Consider the following 24,649-nt stretch of genomic DNA (forward strand, 5'->3'; position numbering starts at 1 on the left):
CATTTAAAAAATATAAATATATATTTTAAGAATCTGAAATTCCAGTTTCATGATATTTGAACAGTATTATTTTTGTTTGCATGCTTACCTATTTAAACCCACTTCGCAAGTATTTGATTTTTATTTATCCTGAGTAATAAAGGAAATTTATGCAGTAATAATGAAACATAATAAAACAGGGGTGTGGTGCTGGGCCTGTCATTAAACAGGCTGAACCTGTCATTAAATCCTCTTCTGAAGATTTAAAGGCCAGTTGCTTTTCTTTTCTTCCCAATCTTCCTAGGTGAGTTTGAATTAACATATGCATTGCTCTGAAGATTTAAGAAATTACAGCTGATGTTTGATTGAAATAGGAAGAGAACCACAAGTTATGTATATGTTGTCTGAAAGTTTTGGTGAGGAACCACATTACACTGAGCTTCTCTTAACATGGAACAGTTCTCATTTACAAGATCATTTATTGGTTCATAGTGCAGAGGAAGGCAGTTTTTAAGGGAAGGCAATTGCTTGCTTACTCACAAATGAGTTTGTTTCACATGTTTCTTCTAGCATGCCTTAGCTTGGACTCCCTTCCCCCCAGTCCGTTGTAGACTAAAGAAGAGCTCTTTAAAGTTAGGGGAGCCCATGGAAGTGGTGGTTAGGGATGGAGATCTACTGATTGAGACAGAGTCGAAATCCACCTGGATAGGGAAGGGAAGGAAGGCAGCATTAATAACTATTTTTTCTCTCTCTTATCCAACCTCCATTTCTTAGTTTTCAGTTTCTTAATTTTCCTATCTTTTCCTCTTATTTGAACCTCCACACTTACCTGAAAAAGAAAATTCCTTTTATTTGTTGATGGTGGCTCCATTCCTTGGTCTGGCCAGAGGAATAGAAGTCTATTTCTGGATGAAAAGAATAGATGAGCTTTTTTTTTCTCCAGTCTTTGGGGCCAGTCCCCACCCACAGTGTACTGGGGATTGCAGATATGTAGGTAGAATGGGAGAGGGAAGAGGAAATATGGACAGTGGGAAGTCAGAGTTTTTTGGTAGTCACTCTGAGGGGCTGAGTCATCAGACTCATATAGGTGGATGCGGTAGCAAATGTCTTTATCAGAATATCTTCATCATAGTATCTTCATCAGAATAGCCTGGCTACCCTGAAATTTAGTGCACAGCGAAAGGTAACAAGGCAGGTTGCTTTTATTTTTTTTTTAATTTTTTTTAAAATTTTTTTTTCAACGTTTTTTATTTATTTTTGGGACAGAGAGAGAGCATGAACGGGGGAGGGGCAGAGAGAGAGGGAGACACAGAATCGGAAACAGGCTCCAGGCTCCGAGCCATCAGCCCAGAGCCTGACGCGGGGCTCGAACTCACGGACCGCGAGATCGTGACCTGGCTGAAGTCGGACGCTTAACCGACTGCGCCACCCAGGCGCCCCAAGGCAGGTTGCTTTTAAAGGAGTGTTGTTCAGATATTTCTTCTAATGGGTCCAGTAATTAAATTAGTTCAACAAAATTTAGCTCCAGGATGTCCTATATTCTAGGAGTCCACAACTGAGTAAGATATGGGTGCTAGATTTTAAGAAAGTCTCCCTGGTGGCACTCAAAACTAATAGAGAGTTTCAATTTAATGTGATAAATTTACTGTGGATGTACCTATAGGATATTTTGGGAGTTAGAAGGGGGGAACTTGACTCAAGATGGAGATGCAGGAGATTTCTTAGAGGCGTTGCCAGATGAAGAGCCTTTAGAGAATGCATCATTAATTGTTTCTTGTGTTCTAGCTTTGAGCTTTGGGTTTCTCTGAAACTCAACAAAAAAGGTAGAAAAAGATAGCATGAACCAATTTTTGAGCCACCTTCTTAAGTGGTAAGCATGGCCAAAGTGTCTGAAAAATAAAAATTATTTGGAGTTGATAAAGAGATTGGAGAAAATTGTTTTTAGTTGTAGGGGACATAGATAAAGAGTGGCAAGATAGGGAAAAAGCCAGTTAGCGGAATGAGTAAGAATCTTCAGCGAGGCAGCTAATGTGAGAGATTCACCACGTAAGTTGACAGGAAAAGAATTTGGGCGGGGGAAATGTTGCCAGCGTTACATACGATTGCTAGCACCACGGACAGCGCTTTCCTAGTAAGCGTGTGTGGGTGGTCCTAACCCACTCCAGACTGAGAATTGCTGAGAAAGCTTCACACATTATCTTTCAAACCCTTTTTCTCTCCTGAAATTCAAAGAAAGCCACATGGAAACTCAATGAGCTTCTTTACGAAACATCTTTACAATGAACTGCTCGATCTGGTTTCCAAATACTACTGGATTATCTAATATTCTCTATGTAAAGAACATTAAATATCCTCTATATTTAAAAGAAGAGAGATCACACCTCAATGTCTACCCTGTTCCAAGTGCTTTACAAGCATTATTTCATTTAACTCTTGTAACACTCCTATGCAAAATGCATTAGTTTCTCAATTTTACAGACAAGACCAAAGATTCAGAGAAAGTAACTTGCATACTAGCTAAGCATTTTTGGAGGTAGGGTCTGACCTGTGTGGCTTCAGTGCCTCTATCCATAACACTACATAGTGTTTTTAGCAGCTGTCATGGTAGGCTTAACTGGGGAAAAATGCAATTAACTGGATTATAATTATTTTCCAGTCTACATTGTGTTTTCCAGATGGTTCACCTCACAGCACACCCTTAATAGACTTCAAAGATGACATTTCACACGTAATACAATAGCACATTTGTCTTGGACAATAGGGTGAGATAATGAAACATTTTACCTCTCCCTGAAACCCAGCTGTCTCTAGGATGAAACACAACCTATTGTTAATGCTTTAAACACATTTAAGAGATGAAGTGGATGGGAACATAGTGGGCAGCTGAAACTTAGAATTGTCACAGCTATGCCATTTAATAGGGTGGATAGTTTATAAGTGAGAAAAGAGAGGAAGTAAATGGTAAACTGACATAGGATTTCGGAGGTAAATAGAAGGGAATGAATAAATAGAATCAGTTTCAATATAATAAATAATGCAAATGTCTAGTGATAATGTTTATATTCTAGTTGGTGAAACTGTATATGAACTCACTATGAAGGTGTGAATAGAATCGGTTGAATGACCAAGAGAGATAATGACATAACTTTGCATATGGTTGGATCCATGGTTTCTAAGTGGAGAGAGAAGGGAATTCAAAATCATTTTGGGGACTTTTTCAAACTATATATGACCCACCTCCCATCAGGAGGCTTGATTCTCTCCATTTCATCAGTTGAGATGTATGTTTCAGGATTCATAGCGTATCTCTTTCTATATTCCCATATATATTTCTTAACTTTTATTGAACAGTGGATATTTTAGCATCTGTATGAATTTTCCAAGGCTCCCATAGAAAAGTACCACAGACTAGTTGGCTTAAACAATAGAAATTTATTTTCTCACAGTTTTGGTTTCTCCTGAGGCCTGTCTCCTTGCCTTGCAGGTGGTCACATTCCTGCTGCCTTTTCACATAGTCATCCTGTGTGCATGTAAGCTCCTGGTAATCTCTTGTGTATCCAAATTCCCTCTTCTTATAAAGACACCAGTCAGATTGGATTAGAACCTACCCCAAAAGTCTCATTTTAACTTAATCACTTCTTTAAATGCCCTATCTTCCAGTATAGTCACAGTCTGAGATAGTGGGGGTTAAAGATTTAACATGTGAATTTTGGAGAGACACAATTCAGTCCATAATGGAATCTTTCCCAGTTTTTACACATATCATTTTTGTTAATAATTTATTTATTTGAATAAGGATGAAAATAATATCAACACATTGAAATTTGTTGATATTGATACCAGTCTCTTTTATCTCTGTTTATTTTTTATTTATTTCTTAATTATTTTATTTTTTAAAATGTTTATTTATTTATTTTGAGAGGGGGTGGGAAGGGCAGAGAGAGAGAGAGAGAGAGAGAATCCCAAGCAGGCTCTGTGCTGTCAGTGCAGACCCTGATGCAGGGCTTGATCTCATGATCTCTTGAATAGTGACATCATGACCTGAGGTGAAATTAAGGGTTGGATGCTTAACTGACTGAGCCACCCAGGAACCCCAAGATTTTATTTTTAAATAATCTCTACACCCAACATGGGGTCAAACTCACAACCTAGAGATCAAAAGTCTCATGCTCTAACTTACTGACTGAGCCAGTCGGGCACCCCAACTTGTGTCTCTTTTAATCTGTAGATTCACTTCTTTATTCCTTTTATTCTTTTCAATTTATTTGTTGCAGGAATTGGATTGCTAGTTCTGTAGTTTTCTGTAGTCTGAACTTTGCAGAATGCTTCTTCATGGTGGCATTTAACATTTTTCTCTGTCACCTGTATTTTTTGTAATTTATTATTTAGCTCTAGAGTCTGGATGTGATTCAGGTTTGATATTTTGGCAAAAATACTTTATAAGTATTATAAACTTCTACCCAAAGGCATATAATCTGCTTCTTTGTCTATGATTATAGCAGCCATTGATAATTATTTCTATAATATATTATTTCCTTAGGGCTTGCAAAATGGTGGCATTCTAATTCTACCATCCCTTTTTCATTTACTAGCTGAAAAATTTCTGTAAAGAGAAAGCTTTCTTTGTTATCTACCTGTTTGCCCTCAGGTACATATACGAAAGACAGGCTGAGTACTTTATTTTCAAATTTACTTATAAGTTTTAAAAATAATGATTTGAGCTTCAGCATCTTCCAAAGGTGACTGATGATTTTTGAATTATTGTAAACTTGTGGATTTGAACTTAATTGATGTATTTTAATGCACTATAACTATCATTCCTGTTGTGTTGATTATTCCATTCATCTGCTAGCCACTCAGCAAATATTTATTGAACACCTGTTATGTGCCAGGCATTCTTCTAGACCCTTAAGATACATCAGTGACAAAACAGTAAAAGACACCTGTCTTCATGGCTCTTACATTGTAGCATGGGTGGCCATTTCTGTTGTAAAGTTAATCACATTATAGACATACCGCTTAAAAGAGTGCTTCATGTTTTTATACTACATCATCAAACATACAAGGTTTGGCTTATAAGAAATCAATACCCACATTACAATGAGACTTCTAAAATAATTTTTGTTATATGAATGAATCAATGATAAAACCATTTCCTTAACAATCATAAACTGATTGCAAAGTGATTGTTCATCTCAGAGAAACCTTTGCAGAGTTAAAATAAAAGTTTCAAGAACTAGGCTTTGGTACCAAAATAAGGCACATTACATTTAGATTTTTAATTTTGCCATTCCCATACTAAATGCATACTCATAATTCAATGCTGAAAAGCTAGATATGGTTATAAACCAAGGCATAGTTGAAATGAAAGTTTAGAAAGATTATCATAAGCCAAAATTTAGTATCATTATGATGGCAGCTTTAGGATTTTAGTGTTGACACCCTAGTCTCAAGTTGTATTTAATGTGGTTACAAACCTAGGCAGTGTTGAAATGAAAGTTTCAAAACAAATTAAAGAGTTAGGAAAAACATAATCAATATAAATGCATTGTAATGTTAATATTCCATGATTCAAATGAGCAAAAAGTTGCTTTTTGTTACAACATGGATAGTAGATAGTCTGAGTATAGAAAGTAATATTTCCTATATGGGACCATTTCACTCTCTTCAATTCTATTGAATCATACTTACTGCTTAGTGAGCTATAATCCTAGCAATCAGTTTTCTCAAAATAGATTTTTTAAGTCTATTTTTCTAGATCTAAAGATATAAAGCTCAAAGCTCTTCTTGAAAGAGAATTAAACATTTCAGTTACCCTCATCACCTGGAATACATGGTTTCAGCCAAAACTTACATGTCATTTGGAAAAAAGCAAAAGTGAGGTATTGTCTTCTTTTGAGGACAGACTGTGCAGTTAAACAGCTCACTGGGTGTTTAGAGTCCATGCGCTTCTTCTTTGTGTATAGCATTGTCCTTGGCTGGGAGGTCATACTGGAAGTGGTGAGTGACACATCTCTGCCTGGGAAGGAGCCCTTCCTTATCTTTTTGTTTGCTCCTCTGCCCCTGGGAATGAGTGGGGTGAGAGTTTGGGCCAGTAGGTGGTTGGTTCTCTTATTCTGTTTAGTGTGTGTTTAGTGTCTGGGTGTTTGGCACAAGGTGACTCATTCTCTGACCTTGTTTTGAATGCTCTGGTGTGGACGTATTTTCCCATGCTCCAGAAAAAAATATTGCAATGCACAAATGTAAAAGTGTAAGAAGTAGAAAAGGGTGAAGTATGGGCATAGTGAGAAGTTCAGTCCTTTTAAACTTTACTGGCGGAGTAACATTAACATGGGCTTTGGAGTTAGGTAAAACTGAGTTTAAATTCTAGCTCTGTTAACTTTCCAGCTGAGTGATTTTGGCCAAGTTATTTAACCTCTTTAGGCTTCAGTTTCCTTAAATATAAGCTATAACACAACCTTCCTCATAGGAGAAGTATTAATTGGAATTATATATATACACATTATATGTATACACATTATATGTATACAATGTATATATATAGATGTTAGCATACAGTAAGCTCCTAATAAACTCGAATTATTATTAATACATTGCTAGGAAAGAAAATGCATCAGGGAACAAATGATATAAGTGTTTTATTAATAACATGGGAAGGATTCTTTGTAGGCAAAGCACTTGGGATTGGATTTTCATGTGGTCATCTCTTTCACCATTGTATTTAGGCTTACTCTGCTGGCAGTAAAGAATGTATCTAGTTTCCTTCTTAAACCAGAATCATGGAGCATGAGTCAATGCACAAGATTGGATGCATTTGTGGAGCATTTTACATTTTATGCAGTTATTTGTATATCACCTTCATAATGTTTGCCCCATTCTTAGACCATCTATCATTATTTTCTTAATAGTTTTCTTCAAATTGACTCGCCTTTTTTCCAACTTTATTGAAGTCCCATTTAAACAACATTAGCTATAAAATCATGGATTCGCTGTGCGAGTTATATTTTTCTAATGCACTCTAAAAACAAATACTTTAAAAAAGTTCCACCTCCAGTCCATATACCACCTATAGTCATGGGAAGTACCTCTTGCCCTACGTTACCGTGTTTTGGAAAACACTCACACACAAGATATTTCTTGGTCCTCGTAATCATTATGCGAGATGAGCAGAGAAAACGTAATTGTGCCCATTTCAAAGATGAACAAGTCAGAAAATCAGATTCATGGATAAAATCTTATAGCCAGTATATTTCCGGAACTGGGCCTGGTACTCGTGCTTTCTCCTCATCAACCTACTGCTTCTGTACTACCAACTCTTCCAAGGAATGCAAATTTAGAATCAAAATAAACTTTTATCCTTTTAGACCTGACTGTTTTGGAGTTTTGTGGTAATCTGAATAGAGATGAGACAGAAAAAAATTCATAAACAAAGGAAAGGGGAGTAGATTGCCAAGCTGTGGCAGGCAGCCTCTAAGATAGCCCCTGATTATCTTCCCTTCTAGCATTCGTGTCTTGTGTAATCCCCTCCACTTGTGAAATTGCTCTCTAACTAATATAATATGGCAACTTAGAGGGGTGTCACTTCCTTGCTTAGTTTGCAAAAGATTGTGACTTCTGTCTTGCTAGAAGTCTCTGTCTCTCTCTGTCTGTCTCTCTCTCTCTCTCTCACTGATTTTGATGAAGTGAGCTGCCATAGGAGGGAGGCTCTCCTGCCCTAGGAGAGAAGACCCAAGGACAGCAGGGAACTGAAGCCCTCAGTTCAACATCCCTCAAGGAAATGAATCGTGCCAACAATCCCATGTGTTAGTTGGGAAGCAGATCCTTCCATAAGTGAGCCTTTGGATGAGATCCAGCCTTCATGGACACCTTGCCTGCAGTCTTGTGGGAGATTGTGAAGCAGAAGGCCCAGTTAAGTCATCTCCAGAGCCCTGACCATAGGCGTTTTAAGCTACTCATTTTTGGGGAGTGGGTTAATCTGTTATTCAGCAGTATATAACACGAGTCTTCAGGACTCATTTCCAGAAGTGATTCAGTGGAAGTGGAACCAAGTTATCACTGCTGTGCATGGACCCCAAGTGTTTGCAGTTCTGATGAACTGTGATATCTAACATTGGAGACACTTTTTCTTTCTCTCATTTTCCTATTTTCTTCCCTTCCTTCTCTCTTTCCCTTCATTCCTCCTACTCTTTCATACTTCAAAAAATTTTAAATGTTTATTTATTTATTTTGAGAGAGAGAGAGGGATAGAGAGCGAGTAGGGGAGGAACAGAGGGAGAAAGGGAGAGAGAGGATCCTCAGCAGGCTCTGCACTATAATTGCAGAGCCTGACGCGGGGCTCGAACCCATGAACTGTGAGATCATGACTTGAGCTGAAACCAAGAGTCACATGCTTAACCCACTTAGCTACCCAGGCACCCCTTTCATACTTTTAATTAACAGAGGAGTTGGAAACTTAAAATCAGTAGCAACACAAAATAAAAGTCCTGCATCTGCAAAATGTTATCATTTATATCTTTCCACGATGCTCTGTGCCAAGCTCCATATGTAGGCTACCTAGTGCATATGTAGGAGTTACCTAACAAAGGTTCGGCTGTTGGTGTTATTGAATCCCCATGGAGTTGATTCAGTGCTATACATTCCATTTCTACTTGTGGCAATGTCTTGATTCTTTTATAGGCTTTGTATACTCATGTTCTCTGTCTTTTCCTTTGGAGGCAATTTATAGCACTGATCTATCAGTACCTCTCACTGACTTTGATGTGAAGATGGTTTTTCCTGCAGGTACCTACAGAATTAAAAACATAGAGCATAAAGAAATAACATTCATGCTTTATACTGTCTTACTGATTCTCTCCAGATTTTCCATCCACCACACTACCTGAAAAGATTTTCACTTTTGAGCAGTCTTTGCTTCTATTTCACATGCACAAATAGCTAAAGAGAATTAGGCAAGGCCCATTCCAGGTAAGGTTATCTGTATGAAACCTTGAAAATAATCCAAAACTAGCCTTGATAAATGGGGGAGGGGTGGGGCATGTGAAGGGATAGAGTAGGTGGTGGGGAGGTATATATGGACAAATCTGAATCACAAATTTCTTACTATATGCCAGCAACATTTAATAATAACACTCCTAAACACACACACACACACACACACACACACACACACACACACAAATGAGTCACACTATGAAAACTTTCAACAAGTGCTGGCAAGTCAGATGGCAGACTCACCCCGAAACCTGTCTCTCCAATAAAAACCTCATAATTAAAAACAGGGCTGTCCATAAATCATAACATATAATAACAATTATGTGCAACTGGTACAAGACTTGATTAGAAAATTAACATTTAGCTTTCTCAGGTGAAAATTCTGAATTTCCCTCAGAGTGAAAATACCTCTATAGTATATGGCCAGCAGGTTATCATCGATACCTGAGCCGTGAGGTGCTTTTTTGTACAACTAATACCTACTGACCGTGGGGTACTTTTTTGTCCAGTTAATACCTACTGACCTTGGTCCAATAAAAGACTGAGACGATGCAGTTTTACTTGTCGTTTGAGAACAATACTAGCATTTGCCATGTATTGAGAAAGTGCCTACAATGTGCTCGATACTTTGTCAGGCACTGGCTGTCCCATTTTCTCTTCTTTACACTCAGCAACAATGAACCGTATTTTACTTCTATAAAACTGAGGCTTAAACTGGTTTACTGACTTTCCTAAGTTTATATAAGTAGTAAGTGACCAAAACAGTGTTTGAACCTGAATCGGCTTGATTCACCTTTCCATTAAAGGTGTGGCCTTGATAAAGGACATGAACTTAATGTATATATGGAACCAGGTGAATAAGCTACAGTTGTGGCCTTAAACTGGATCCTGTTGAATGTATGGTAGAATGGATAAGAAGCCTCTTCTCTGTTGCTACCTCTTTAACCTTCGAGAAATCAGTCACTCAGCTTTGCTGGGTTCTTGTTTTTTGTTGCTTTTGTTGCTGTTTGTTTTTAGTTGATAAACTGAATCATCTCAATTAGTTACTATCTGATGTGTCTTCCATGTTAAAATTATATTATTCATCCGCTCAGGCTTATATCAATCTGACAAACCTAAACCAAGTAAACCCTGATATTTGTCATGTTTCCTTCAAATGTCCCCTGTGGCATGTGAGCAGGGTCTGAAAATGAAATAGAAGTTCCATGAAGCTATAACAACACTTTTTCATTGTGTTCTTCTCTCTCCTTTTCTTTTAGGTACGTAGTTGGATGGGATGTCCTGTGAGAAGGTGAGCTGAGGAGAAGCTGGAGGCAGGACTGGGAGGACATGAATGAATTAGTCAGTGAAATTTAGATTCTTGTTTTCCAATACTCTTTCCCTAACTGAGTTTTTAGGGAGTGGAAGAAAGCTGTATGCAGACGCGGAATGTCTTGGGGTAGCTGTTCACCAAGAAATTAATCATTAATTGCAGTGAACACCTGCTTCTTAGAATTTCATAATTCTCAGGAAATATTTTTTATTGTCAACATTTTAAAAATTCTTTTTCAAAAAAATTTTTTTGATGTTTATTTATTTTTGAGACAGAGAGATAGACAGAGTGCGAGCAGGGGAGGGGCAGAGAGAGAGGGAGACACAGATCTGAAGCAGGCTCCAGGCTCTGAGCTGTCAGCACAGAGCCCACTGTGGGGCCTGAACTCACAAACAGTGAGATCATGACCTGAGCTGAAGTTGGACGCTTAACCGACTGAGCCACCGAGGCGCCTCAACATTTTAAAAATTCTTAATGGCACACCGAATAGCAGAGGTTGGCCAAGTTTTTCTCTAAAGGGCCTGATAGTAAATTGTTTAGCTTTTGTGAGCCATATGGTCTCTGTCACAACTACTTAACTCTGCTGTTACAACACCAAAACAGCCACAGATGATACATAAATGGAAGAGAATGTCTGAATTCCATGCAACTTTATTTACCAAAGCAAGCAGCAAGACGGATATGACACAAGGGTCATAGTCTGCTGACCCCTGGTATGGTGAAAAAAATTCAACTGGAGTTTGATTATGGCACTTTCACTTTAGCTGGGTATTTTGGGAAAAGATATTTATTTTAGATGTGATAGAGTTTCATTATCTGTATAGGGATAATAAAATCTACTTCATAAGACTGTTACAAAGATTAAGCTATGTAGCTAAAATATAGCAAACTGGCACCTAATAAGTGTTTAGTAAATGGTAACTGTAATTATTATTATCATCATTACAACACTATTATTTTAATTTCTTGTAGGTTTTTTGGCTGGTCGTTTAGTCTAACTAATGTATTTACAGTAAACCAAAAAGTGCTATTGAAGGCAGTGGAAACTGTGTTTTGCTGGTTCATCATTGAAGATTGTTCTGCTGGGATTAGAAAATTGTTTTAGAGAGTGTTGGTGCTATTTCATACTTACTGAGCTAATACCATTCTCTCTTGCTTTTAGCTTTTGTACTTCAAGTCCTTTTTAAAAGAATTGTATAGATATGGGTGCCTATGTTTGCTTTACTTCTTTATTTTCCTTGTTGGGCAATCATGCATATGTTGATTGGCATCAAACCTAGATCTCACCTATATCCCCATGGCAATGAGCTTCTCCTGATTTGAATTCAGACAAGCCCGGGTGGCCCCGTGAGTGGGAGAGGCTGGGTGTGTCCAGCTCAGGCTGTGGCACCAGAAGGGCGTGGATGCACCTGCTGTGCTTGTGTAACGCTGGCACCAACGTGGCGGTGCTTCTCTGTGTGTTTGTCTTCTTGTGAAAGGCCACTGGCTGATTGGAGCTGTGGGGCTGTGCCCCGCATCCTCAGCAGGCCACAGGAGCTTTCTTTCTGTGATGTTCTGCCTCATTTCTAGAGGGGAGTTTGGCTCAAAGAAGGAAGACTCTGGCTTTTGTATTCAAAAATTTCCCTAGGGAGGAAACTATTACCATATCTAGAGGGCTTGAGTCATTGAAGAGAACTTACTCAAAGAGAATTTTTCACTAAGGGAAAAGATGGAACAATCACAGTAAAGCAGAAGCCACAGGGCCTGGGTTATTGTCTTACCATAAACCGAAGGGTTACAGGTAACAGACAACTTTCAGTTCCTGCTATCGGAAAGGGTGGTCAGTCCTTTCTTTCTTGTACCGAGCCGCTTTCCAACTTTTCTCCTTTTCTTTTTCTTTTCTTGTAATGAAGAAGAAAGACAAACGATAACAGATCTGCCTTGGGCTGATATGGGGATAGGATCAAATTAATAATACAAGTTAGGTCAAAATTTACTTTTCTCTCTTTGAATTGAAATTGAAGTGTGCACGGGCTATTTGGACTAAAGACTTTAAATATGTGTTAGCTTGCAAAAGTGGCTATAGAGAAAGGGGCGAAAACAACCTAGTAATATTTAGGGACCGTATTAAAAATCTTCACACACTGCATTTCAAGACAAAATGTGTTTTTTGTAGGTAAAATAACAATCCAAACACCAAAAACATTTTATTTTATTTTTTATTTTTTTTAATTATTTTTTTTTTCAAAAACATTTTAAATACAAAATTCATTTTAAACCATCATGATTCTGGAGGCATAACATAATAGTGATAAGTAAAGAATACATCATATTTCATACTTTATTAAGATATTTGCGTCATTTTCTGCTTTTACTTAACCTTCAGAAAAAGACTAAATTATATCAAGTCGCAAGGCAAGTTTATAGCCCAAATTGTCTCCTCCTGGCTGTTTTCTTTCATTTTTGTACACATGGAGACGTTTCTATTCTAGAGCCACATCATTCTCTTAAAATTACTATATGCGATATTCTATGATTTATTTATACTCCTCTATTAATGATTATACTTAGTTTACTTAGAAAGGTTTAGGGTTGATGCTCATGACAAAGTTAGGAATAATATGCTGATTAAATGGATGGTGTTTTCTTCTGTAACTCCTCTGGCTTCTTGCATACCTTTGGGAATGATCTTATGAAACAAGCCTGTGATGCCTTTGGAAAGGTTTTTTTAGGTGCTTATATCTCCCTATTTCCAGGTCTGTTTCCATAGCTTTAGCTGCATCAAAGTCCCAGAAGGATGGGTTTAACTAGAAATTCAGCAAAAACTACTGCTATGTTTGGATTCTGGTCAGACAAGTTGCCACTAACCTAACTGTGGAATGGGACCTTCCATACTCTCACATCAACATACCTTAGTTGGCCTTAGTTTGGCCTTAGCTCCTTTTTTTTCTCTCCCTCTCCCTTGATTAATCTCATATAATTATGTGTGTACATGTCTGAGGGCAGGGACCATGCCTTATTCATCTCTGTATTATTCAAGGGCCTGGCTCAGAGTTGTTGCTTAAGAAATGTGTGTTGGAGAAATATTTACACATAAGCTACAATTCTCACTCAGATTCCGGTATCTGAACGAAGTGGCTTTCAGCTTTTTGGATAGGATAAAAAAGAAATATGGGCTTTAGGTATATACCACCTTTTAAGAGCTGCCATGCAAGTTCAGAATCCCCTGTGATCGGCCAGTATTAACCTCATTTCTGTCAGTAGCCATGTCTCAATGCTAGGTGACTCTTCTCCTGGCATGTTTTGGCAAGAAAGAACTCTTTACCTGGTTTGGCTAATCTACATTGGCTTCTAGTTCCAACAAGAATTGTTTACATGCATTTAATTTTAGCTCTTGGGCTATAACATGTCATTGTTCTTTTTACTCACCTCCTCCCCTTGCTTTTGAAATAGGACAGGCATCTTCAATTCTTGTTGATCCTGTTTGGTGTGCTCTTAGGTGGATTTTAGCTTTGTCCTTCAGCTTTCATGGCACTCTAAGATATTTTCGAGTCATATTTCCTGTATAAGAAAATATAGACTATGTCATCACAAAGGGAAGTGGGATTGGGGGACATTATTTAAATCTTTCAGGGAACTCATATCCTGACTTGAAGGAAAATTAAAGCAATGTATTTGGACTAATTTATCTCATGTGATTGTTCTTCTCTACTCAATTTACAGGATAATGCATTCAGCTCTTATTTAATTTTATCTGTCACTGTCACAGTGAATCTAGAAGAAAAAAATACATATTTGACACTTAGTTTAAAAAAAGTCATTGTTAGGAGAATTATTTTTATTCTTCCCCATATTTAGAGGAGAATGAACACTCTAGGAAAATAAAAAACTTTGGACAAAACAGTGTTTTCCTAAGAGTGCACCACGAAATGGAAAGAACTCACAGCAAGCTTGCAGAAGTGCTTTGAAAAGTCTCTTGCACAATTCAGTTTCTTTAGAGTACTTACACAATCATATTTCTTAATGACTTTCTATAAACAATTTTTTCTTGACAAGAAGCATAAAGATGTAACAATAAAGAGATAACTTTGGGAAAAAATACACTAATGGTTTCTTACTTCTATATCATGACAGACATTAAATCATAGATTTTTTTTTAGTACAGTTTTCATGTCAATTGTGGAAGACACAGGAAACGCAATACACCGTAGGATGTTTCAGTTCGCCACCTAGAGGAGAGATGTGAAATTGAACATTTCTCCAAACAACTTCAGTAGAATTCATTCATTCATTTATTCATTCACTCACTCACTCAACTCATTCATTCAATTATTTACTTATTTAATTATTAAAAAGTAATTAAGTACTTGTTAGGCTTAATTACTGTACCAGTGCAGATTTGATAATCTATTCAAGAGCTCTGAGCTCAAAGAAGGCACAAATGTGTCTTATTTTAATCGCAATCTTTAAAATCTTTTATTAAAAGATTTTTTTTTATTAATGTTTATTTATTTTTGAGAGAGAGAGAGAGACAGAGTGTGAGTGGGGGCCCTCAACCACCTTTTGAGAGAGAGAGGGAGACACAGAATCTGAAGCAGGCTCCAGGCTCTGAGCTGTTAGCACAGATCCTGTTGTGGGGCTCCAACTCATGAACAGTGAGATCATGACCTGAGCTGAAGTCAGATGCTCAACTGACTGAGCCACCCAGGTGCCCCAAAAATCTTTTATTTTTAAAAGACTACAACTTAAATATCTGGACAATTCTAATTATCCATATTTGTGATGTCTATTACTTTTAGCTCTTGGGCTCTAATAAAGCTTTATTGTTTTTTATTTGTTCCATCTCTTTACAATGTAGCTATTAGTGTCTTCTCCATACAAGTTAGGAAATGGAGTCTCAGAGAAATTAAATAACAAGTTTAAAGTGTCAAAGCTACTTCATTATAGAGCCAGTGTCTGAACCGAAGCCAGTCTAATACCAGAGCCATCGCCCTACTCAGTTCTTGTCTAGTCCAGATGCTCACAAGAGCCAGACTGCAGCTGGGGGTGTGGACAGTACTTACAGGTTGAAAGGAGATCATGGTCAGCACCAGGTCCATAAAGCAGGCTTGGGAGAAGCTTTATGAAGCTAACTCTCTGGACTAGATCTAAAGGTGGTAGGATTGTTCATATGTATGAATTTCTTGTACCCTAAGGAATGAACTGCAAAATTTTCCTAAGTTAGTCCAGTCCAAGCAAGAGTAGACATGAGGCTAGGGACAGTTGGTGTGCATGAGTGCCTCCTTTGCATCTGGGTGTCTAACATCCTCAACCACCACATCTCATGTGCTACAGAGACATACAGTTTGTAAATTAATGCAGCATAAAGCTCCTGCAGTCTGCTTAAATTGTATTGTCAATTCTGTTAGGTAGACAGGGCCGTGAAGAGCAGGCTAATTATTATATGTGTGTGTGTGTGTGTGTGTGTGTGTGTGTGTGTGTGTGTGTGTGTGTGTATATTTAAGTAGGCTCTACACCCAGCATGGGGTCCAACGTGGAGCTTGAACTCATGAGCCTGAGATCAAGACCTGAGCTGAGATCAAGAGTCAGATGCTTAACCGAATGAGCCACCCAGGCGTTCCAAATGAGCATGCCAATTGCGTAGATGAGGAAACTGAAATTCTCAAGAAGTTCCCTGAATTCCAAGGCCACAAAGTAATCATTGGTGCCAGAACCAAAACCTAGGTTTTCTGATTTCCACCCAGCATTCTATCTATCATTTCTCACTGCCAATAAAATCAGCTTTGCTCTCTGTGACTTTTCTAGTCGCTCGTGTGGTTTTATACCACTCCCTCTCTCCCATTAAACAGCTCTCTGTCAAGGCAGAAATTCCCATGAAAACAGATAACAAATGTACCAGAGACGTTGATGGTATAAGACATAAGACAGAGATAAGAAGGCATGTTGCAAAGTGGTGTCCTTCAGTGCAAGAAAAAAGGGATATATTTGGAGGAAAGGAAATGAGAGAAGATTAAAGGCAACAGGTCAGTTCTGAGTGGTGAGGAGAATAAATGTTACACGTGTACCTGACCCTCTTCAGTAGGCATGATCGTGAAGACTTGTGGGCAAAAGTGTAATGTGCTGTGGAAATTGTCTAGCTGTTGGGATCCTACTGTAAGCCATTTTTTAAAGTGAAGAAAACTCTGATCAGCCTCTGGTTTGCTTATGGAGAGGACTTTGCCCAGCTGTACCCAGAAAGCTTGAGAATACCACATAGCATATAACCCTGAGACCATTTTTCTTTGCCGGGAAAATTTGCTTAAAAAGGAAAATTAAGACTGCATGGACATGTGATAATGTGCATGGTGACCTTCTACTGTAAATTGGAAAGAATTAACCTTCCTGCATCTATAGCTGAGAGATAAAGGAGAACATTTTCTTAGGGCTTTGAACTACTTCAGTTGAAATCTGACTGAAAAAGTCAGCACCGGGGACTGTATTTTACTTATTTTGTATCTTTCTCTGCATCTAACAAGTTTTTTTTTTGAAGATTAACACAGGGTACTGAGTTTTATTTAGATTCCAGATATTATTATCCAATAAATTTAAATTATTTTAAAAGCATTTGAAAGACAGGTTTACATTAAAAGTTGAATCAATGTGACTTGTATTTCCCTCTAGTTGAAAACTCACAGACTCGTAAGCAACTTTTTTTGTTTTCGAAAAAAAATTTTTTTTTTTTGTTTTGAGAATCACACAGAAGTAATAAGGAGTGGCCCTGATCCCTGTGCTTTTATTTATGTGTGGTTAAAGTTCAAATTTCTCAATATACCATAATCTCATTGTACTGGCCAAATTCCATGGTGGATAATTAGATGCAGTGCACCAGGGCCAATTTGGATAGAGAGAGCAATCACAGTGTACTTCTGAGAATCTATTAGCCAGGTTGACTGTGTTTGACACATGAGTGGTAAGGACTCACCTCACTTGCTCACTGGACTGGCCCAGCAGGTTCTGCAGGTGAGATCACCGCTTGGCTGTCTCATTGCTGGGCTTGGTACGCAGAAGAGGCTATGAAATAAATGGCTTGACTTTGGGTCTCAAAAGTTCTCTTTCTTATTTCCTCCCCCAAACTCCTTCTTCTGCTTCTGGAGACTAAAGCATTCATTTATAAATTCATTCATTCAACAAATATTTAGTGAAAACCTATAATGTGTCAGGCACTGTCTTGGGCTCTAGAAATACAATAGTGAGCCAGACATTTCCTGCCTTTTAGAACTTATAAATGAATAATTATAATAGTCAGTGGGAAATTCTACTATTGACAGAGCTCAGTAATCTAAATCTTTATTTCTGTCTTTATTTTTTAATTTTTTTTTAATATATGAAATTTATTGTCAAATTGGTTTCCATACAACACCCAGTGCTCATCCCAAAAGGTGCCCTCCTCAATACCCATCACCCACCCTCCCCTCCCTCCCACCCCCCATCAACCCTCAGTTTGTTCTCAGTTTTTTGTTTTTTTTTTTTGTTTTTAATTTTTTTAATGTTTATTTATTTTTGAGAGAGACAGAGACAAGATGCGAGTGGGTTAGGGGCAGAGACAGAGGGAGACACAGAATCCAAAGCAGGCTCCAGGCTCTGAGCTGTCAGCACAGAGCCCGACATGGGGCTTGAACTCACAAGCTGTGAGATCATGTCCTGGACCCAAGTCGGATGCTCAACCGACTGAGCCACCCAGGCGCCCCAGTTTGTTCTCAGTTTTTAACAGTCTCTTATGCTTTGGCTCTCTCCCACTCTAACCTCTTTTTTTCTTTTTTTTTTTTTTTTCCTTCCCCTCCCCCATGGGTTTCTGTTAAGTTTCTCAGGATCCACATAAGAGTGAAACCATATGGTATCTGTCTTTCTCTGTATGGCTTATTTCACTTAGCATCACACTCTCCAGTTCCATCCACGTTGCTACAAAAGGCCATATTTCATTCTTTCTCATTGCCACGTAGTATTTCTGTCTTTAAAAAGCAGAAAGAGCACAAATGTTCTTTGGAAATATAGCATAGAAATGTATTTATAGATTTCAACACATAAAATGAAGACCAACTCATCTGTCATTGTGAGTTCAGAGTAAACCCCACCCTCCCTGTTGTACCCCAACTCCACTGTGTCCAATAGCCACTTTGCCATTATATGCACACACACATACACATACATACAGTTTCAATGATCTTCAAATCTATGCAGCATTCAGTTGTTGAGCACATATTACTACTCACCTAGGTGGAGACTGAATTTCCCCTTAAGTAACTTATAATTTAGGAGGTAAAACATTTGCCTCTTTCAAAATGTGACACTACTTCTCTACTCCTTAGACTGTGAAAGCAAATATTTGGTGCTTTAGTTAATTGCTTCCCGAACTTCAGCTGTTCACATACCATCTTCATAATTTTTGCTATATCACATACCACCTATGCTGTTATGACTCTGTAAATATACTACTATTTCAGCTTAATTAAATTTATTTAATAATAATATCATTTAGGGCGCTGGGTGGCTCAGTCGGTTAAGCATCCGGCTCTTTGATTTTGGCTCAGGTCATGATCTCATGGTTCATGGGATCAAGATCCATGTCGGGCTCTGCACTGACTGTGTGGAGTTGGCTTGGGGTTCTCACTATCCCTCTTTCTGCCCTTCCCCTGCTCTTACACACGTTCTCTCTCTCAAAAAAAAAAAAAAATAAATGAACATTAAAAAATAGTATCTTTAAAATCACCAGGTTGATGTGCTGGCTATATAATTTTCAAATATACTTTAATGTAAATATCTGATTATTAAATTATATATGTATTGTCTGTATGCATCCCCAAATATTCTCAAGTGCTCTCACAACACATATACTTTGGGAAGCTTTACAAAAGTAGGGCCACCTTTGAGAGTGAAGAATGGTGGAAAAAATAAAATGCATAAGTAATGATAATAATCATAGGCAATGGTCACAAAGCTATTATTTATTGAAGGCTTTACATGTGTCATTTAATTTTATCTTATTTAATCTTTGCTCTCTTGCAGGCATGCAGATAACAGAAATGTGAGGCAAAAGAGCAAGAAAGAGGTAAGAGTAGAAGTGAAATTTCATCATACTTAGGGCAGCTGTAACTAACATGTGCCATAATGTTTTAGTTTTTGTTCTTTTCTTTAGTTGACTGAGATTTCACATTTGATTATTTCATGTAAGTTAGAGTGTGATGGTGGCAGATTGAAAAACTTTGTAATCAAATATATTTATTAATTAAACAAAATAATAACCCCCCAAAAAGCATGTTAGTGTAATTGTACCCATTCTAAGAATGCAGGATCAAGTGAGAGAAAACTGATTAAAACACATTTTCTTTTCTTTAGTTTTTGGTATTCTGTTTCTCCAGTTGCTAATCAGCAAGAATATCTTTGTCCTACTGAACCGAGGCATTTGTTCAAAAGCCTTTGCGCTCTTTGGCATAAGAGCCTAACTTATTAAAGACAAAGTTCTCCTAGGTCTCTGCTAAAAAATAGTGAAATAAATATTTTTATAAACATATTATCTCAAAGTATTAATGCTGGAAGAGACCTACAGGACCAAAGACAGCTCCCTCCCTTTACAGAGAGAAGAAGGTTGAAACAGCAATAATGATTATGAAAAATTTCCTTATGTTTTCATAACTAATATTTTCATCATAAAGCTCACGACATGCACTTGTTTTTATTTGTATGCCTGAATTTTGGTGGCTCTGAACCATATATGATGGCTCTGAGGACAAACCATGTTTGTTTCCTGCCCTGCAATGTTGGCAGTGTGCCGTGTACTTCCTTGGTAGTGAGTAATCATTTTTCAACTACCTAAAAGGTATGATATACCCCATAAACCTGCCTTTTTATTCTTCTTTGACATAAACTTTCTAGGTACTTAAACCTCATTTAGCATTCCATTACTCATCTTCCCTGTAAAAGTGTCAGACAGTGTATTTGAGACTCAAATAGCTGGAAGAGTATGCTGTCCCTTGTCACGTTTATGTATTCTGGGCATAGACTCCATTTCCGAATGGCCAGACCTAAAAAGATGAAAACCCTAAGGTGCATGGACTATGTTGATTAAATATTTTAATTGGACATCTACATAAATGACAGGAGCTGTAAGAAAATTGGTCCAGATCAATTTACATCTTGCCTCAATTGTAAGATCGATTCATCTGGATCAATTATTATGGAACAAATTAGCTAGAATTATAAGATGCTTAGAAAAAGATCATACTATGCTAGCTATTTCACATAATTAAATTACCAAACAATTACTCTGATTATTTTTCTTTTTTCCCTCAAGGTTTCTTGAAATATAGGTATACAAAAACTGCACACAATTAATATATACAATATGATGATTCTGGACATATGTGTAACTGTACTGTGATCATTTTTCACAGCAGTCTAATCAAAGCGCAGCTCTGGATTTGTTAGTATATTTGAACATGAATGCTTTGGAGGTTTTACCAGTGGCTTTCCCATGTCGGTTCACATAGTCTTTGTTATTATCCTGTAGATAACTGAATTGCAGCATAGTGATTTGTTACAAAAACACTTTGATGGTTAACACTTTTTGGTGTGAGGTATACTTTAAGAATCAGCCTATTTCCAGGGCCCTGTTTTTATCTGTGAAGGTCAATGCATCCTCCTTTTTAATTCTCAAGATGGGTGTTTTTATAGCTTGATGAAATGTGACACGGTTCGTCTACCTCCCCCTCCTTCCGGCACCTTTTTCCTCCGCCAGTTTTTTTTTCCCCCTTCCGATTCCTCCTGGCATCCGGACATCTTTTTCTGCCAAATGAGTCAGTTAGAGTGGAAATGTTGCGCCCACATTTTTTATCTTGTCTGGGAAAAGAGGTTTGGAGGCCAAAGGTGCCTGAGTATATTTCGTTAGTGTCCTCACACAACCCTCCTGGTCCTCTCCTGAGAAGAGCACTCTGTATTCAAGGTAGAAAGTGCCAGATGATCCCCACTGCACATACATTTCACAAACTCAATACTCAGAGAGTTGTTCTTTGATGAAAGAAATAGAAAAAAATATTATTAATATTTGTAATATTATTTTTATACTTAAATACTATTTTCAATATTATTTATTTACCTGTGCATGTTTTTTTCTTAATACCTGATCTCCTTCCACAAAAGATTTAAGTGGGTTTTACAAACCCAAGTAACACTGTAGGGCTAAGAGTGAAAGGAAAAATATGTAGATTTTTAAAAAGGGAGAAAGGAAACATGGGTAGATTTATAAAGTGAAAATGAATGGTCTGTATTCTGGCATTGGGTAGCTATTGTATGGAGCGTTTCTTATATATTAGATGAAACACTGATCAAAATATCTAATCTAATTGAATGGCCTCATCACCATTTTGAATTTGGTTAGATTTTGTAGGTGTAGAAATGGAGGCTTAGAGAGTTGAATTCATTCAGCTCCACACTGCTAAATTAGTGGTGGGGTGGGATTTAAACCTTCTGGTGGTCTCACCCAGAGTCACTGCTATAACCTCTCTAGCTTGTACTGTCTCAGCAAATGTACAGATAACTTAGCTTCATTACATTAGTCAATCATTTTTTTTCACCTGTCAATCCTTAATAAGTGGAATAGGTTTGGGGAGCAGTAATTGTTGGGTTCTGGGGGTAGCTGTGGTTTTGATGGAGGATGTAGTAAAATACACAGCCTCTTTGTCACAGTGTAGGTCAAAAAGTAGTTCGTTTAAAGTCTGAAGTCATTCTTGGAGGTTATATTCTTCACCAAGATCTTGGTGTTAAATAAGCCGTATAGACTTAACAATATGTGATAAAAGTGAAGATACAACAGTATAAAGTTCTATCATGATGTAAATTCCTCAAAATTGTGGTCCAAGCTCTTTAAAATCTTCATAAATCACCATGCACATTCATTTAACAATATTTTATATATACATGCAATAATCCAGTGCTATACTACAGTATCACAAATTGGACCTAACATGAATTTATAGACTAGATTAAATATTACATATTTAATATACTGAAATTTTGTTTTCCCTGGCCTTAGAACTTAGGAAACAAGTTTGGGACAACTTCAATAGCTCAGGTTTCTTGAGAAAGTTCTCAGCTTCTTTGAACAGCTTCTTTTCTTCCAGACAAATTTCCCTGTAGCAAATAGGAGCCATCAGAATGATTCCCTTAGAGCTACCTCAAAGTAGAGTTTTATTGAGCTGGATCAGAGCAATAATTCAAGAAAAATGTACTGACTCTTATTATGTCTTAAGCACCATGCTAGGAATTTTATGCACATCATTTTGTTTAATTTTAATAGTAACTCCATAAGATATTATCCCCATTTAAGAGACTGAGGAACCACAGAAAGATCAGAGAAGTAAAATAAATTGGTGCTTCCAAGGCCACATCAATGATGGATCCAGGATTTGAACCCAGATATGATATGAAAGCCCATGTACTTTTAAACCCCTAGACTGCCTGCCCTTCAAGGAACTCCCAACGTTGTCTTGGAGACTTGACTCTGTACAGATAGTTGCTTCAAGAGGAGGGAAAATGTAGGAAGATGTGGTGCTTAGGTTTCATGTAGACATCTGTACTCAATGAAAAGGTAGAGCTATTGTATTCTATTGATCAAGTACAGGTATATCATGTTCGATGTATTTCTCCACTCCATACACTGTCCATGGTGATAAAGGTGTCTGTGTAGGAAGGGGGATTAGGAAATACCTGCTATGTTTGGGTCAAAGCCAAATCACAGGATTAACATCTGCCTCTTCTTTCTCCTACATCCAGTCTCTCTTTTGATGAGAAGAAGAATAAACCTCATTCTTGTTCAGATGTAGCGATCAAGGAAAAGACTTCTGTCTTATTGGCTTCAGATATGTTATCAGCACCTAAAGAATGGAAAGCTGCATTAAAGGAGGCTTCCCTTGGGAAGAGGGGTAATGAGATACAATGAAACAGAGTGGGTATTTTTAAAATCATAGCAACCTAGGATCAAATCCTGGAATTGACACTTTTCAGTGGTGTGGCCTATGTCACTATTTTGAGCATCAGTTTCTTCTTCTGAGAAATGAAGGTGATTCAGATTACCTCCAGAGTTATCATACAGATAAAATGTAAGTAATGTAGGTAAATTTATCACACAAGTACACATAAAACGAACTGGGTGAGAAAAGAGTCTTTTTATCTCCTTTTTTTTTTGCCCAAGCTCCCATCCCCTCCTTTCCCTCTTCTCTTCCCTTTTCTTCTCTTTTCCTTATTTTTTTTTCTGTGCTAAAGTTTTGCACAAGCTCTACAGTTATGTATATGTCTTTGGTTGCAGCAACCATATATAAAGGAGACACTGAATGTTTGCATTCATTTATATGCTGCTATAAGTATTTCATTGTCACAAGTTTTAGAGGGAAAAATTTGGCTGCTGGTGAATTGGTGAGAAAGAAGCAGTTATTTCTGAGGTTTAACTTTGACTCTGGCATCAGAGAGACAGTCTTTCACCACTGTTGCAACTCCATGCTTCCAAGAACTGCTGAGCTGAAGCACTTACCACGTGTGATGGATTAGCCAAGTGCAACTATGAAGTGAGCAGAGCATCTAGAACAGCTGTACCCACGGCATTACAGATGCTAAAATGTATCATAATTATTATTTATTATGATTCTTATAGCTCAGGTTAAATCATACAAAATTCCTTATATCATTTTATGATTCATACTGTCTTCATCAAAGAAAGTATATTATAAAACATAGCCAATTAGTAACAACAACAGTGGAAAAGAAACAGGGTCCTGCTATAGAACTTCCTCCTAAATATTTTCCCTTTAAGGAGATTTTGAGATACAGCTTTTCTGTGCTTAGATGCTAGATGAACAAATATTATGTTGGAAACCCAAGGATGACGTAGATTACTGGGTATAGTTTAGAGCTGGATTTCATCAACAATTAATTTGTCACTATCATCCTGTAAATGTCTTTCTGTACTAACCTCACTGCCCCAGGTTGTGTACCTCTAAGGTTGATGCTGGTAGGAAATCTCTCAGCTGGGTCAGGCCCTAAGGGGTGAGGGAGTTGGCCAAAGGACACATACCATATTGGCTCATCATATTGGCCTAACTCTCCTGATCCTGCATTTCTCAACAAAATCTCTTTTTTTACTTGTCTTTTGTATAACTCCAGTGGAATAATTTTATTGAATTGCTTGAAAGAGACTGCTTATGGGGCAAGTCTGGTCATTAGGATTCTCCATTGGATTATTAGGTTTCACAATCAATGTCATAAATTGCATATACCCTTTTCTTGGAGTAATGGTTCATTCCCAAGTCCTTTTCAGTTAATTGTCTTTACTTGCCCCTTTTAAGGTTTTTCTGTGTTTGTTTT

General features: G+C 37.6%; 2 long non-coding RNA genes across 8 annotated transcripts in view; one reads left to right on the forward strand and one right to left on the reverse strand.

Moving 5' to 3' along the window:
* Positions 1-24,649, reverse strand: part of LOC109255839 (uncharacterized) — a 26,811-nt gene continuing 2,162 nt past the window's right edge. Inside the window, exons 2-4 of one of the 3 annotated variants that reach the window (XR_008424217.1) lie at positions 13,691-13,822; positions 12,043-12,207; positions 1-680 (exon numbers count right to left, since the gene is read on the reverse strand). This is a non-coding gene — a long non-coding RNA (uncharacterized LOC109255839). Of the gene's footprint in view, positions 681-2,712; positions 4,021-6,596; positions 8,765-12,042; positions 12,208-13,690; positions 13,823-24,649 lie in introns of those variants that run through there. The other 2 variants (XR_008424216.1, XR_002075360.2) reach the window with 2 other exon arrangements.
* The window catches only part of LOC109255838 (uncharacterized), a 23,909-nt gene continuing 8,370 nt past the window's right edge, over positions 9,111-24,649 (forward strand). The window contains exons 1-3 of one of the 5 annotated variants that reach the window (XR_008424212.1): positions 9,111-10,261; positions 19,304-20,114; positions 23,066-23,214. This is a non-coding gene — a long non-coding RNA (uncharacterized LOC109255838). Of the gene's footprint in view, positions 10,262-11,959; positions 12,063-19,303; positions 20,115-23,065; positions 23,215-24,649 lie in introns of those variants that run through there. The other 4 variants (XR_002075357.2, XR_002075359.2, XR_002075358.2 and 1 more) reach the window with 4 other exon arrangements.

The sequence above is a fragment of the Panthera pardus genome, unplaced genomic scaffold (genome assembly GCF_024362965.1).
Source record: "Panthera pardus isolate Hobbes unplaced genomic scaffold, ASM2436296v1 HiC_scaffold_20, whole genome shotgun sequence".
NCBI lineage: Eukaryota > Metazoa > Chordata > Mammalia > Carnivora > Felidae > Panthera > Panthera pardus.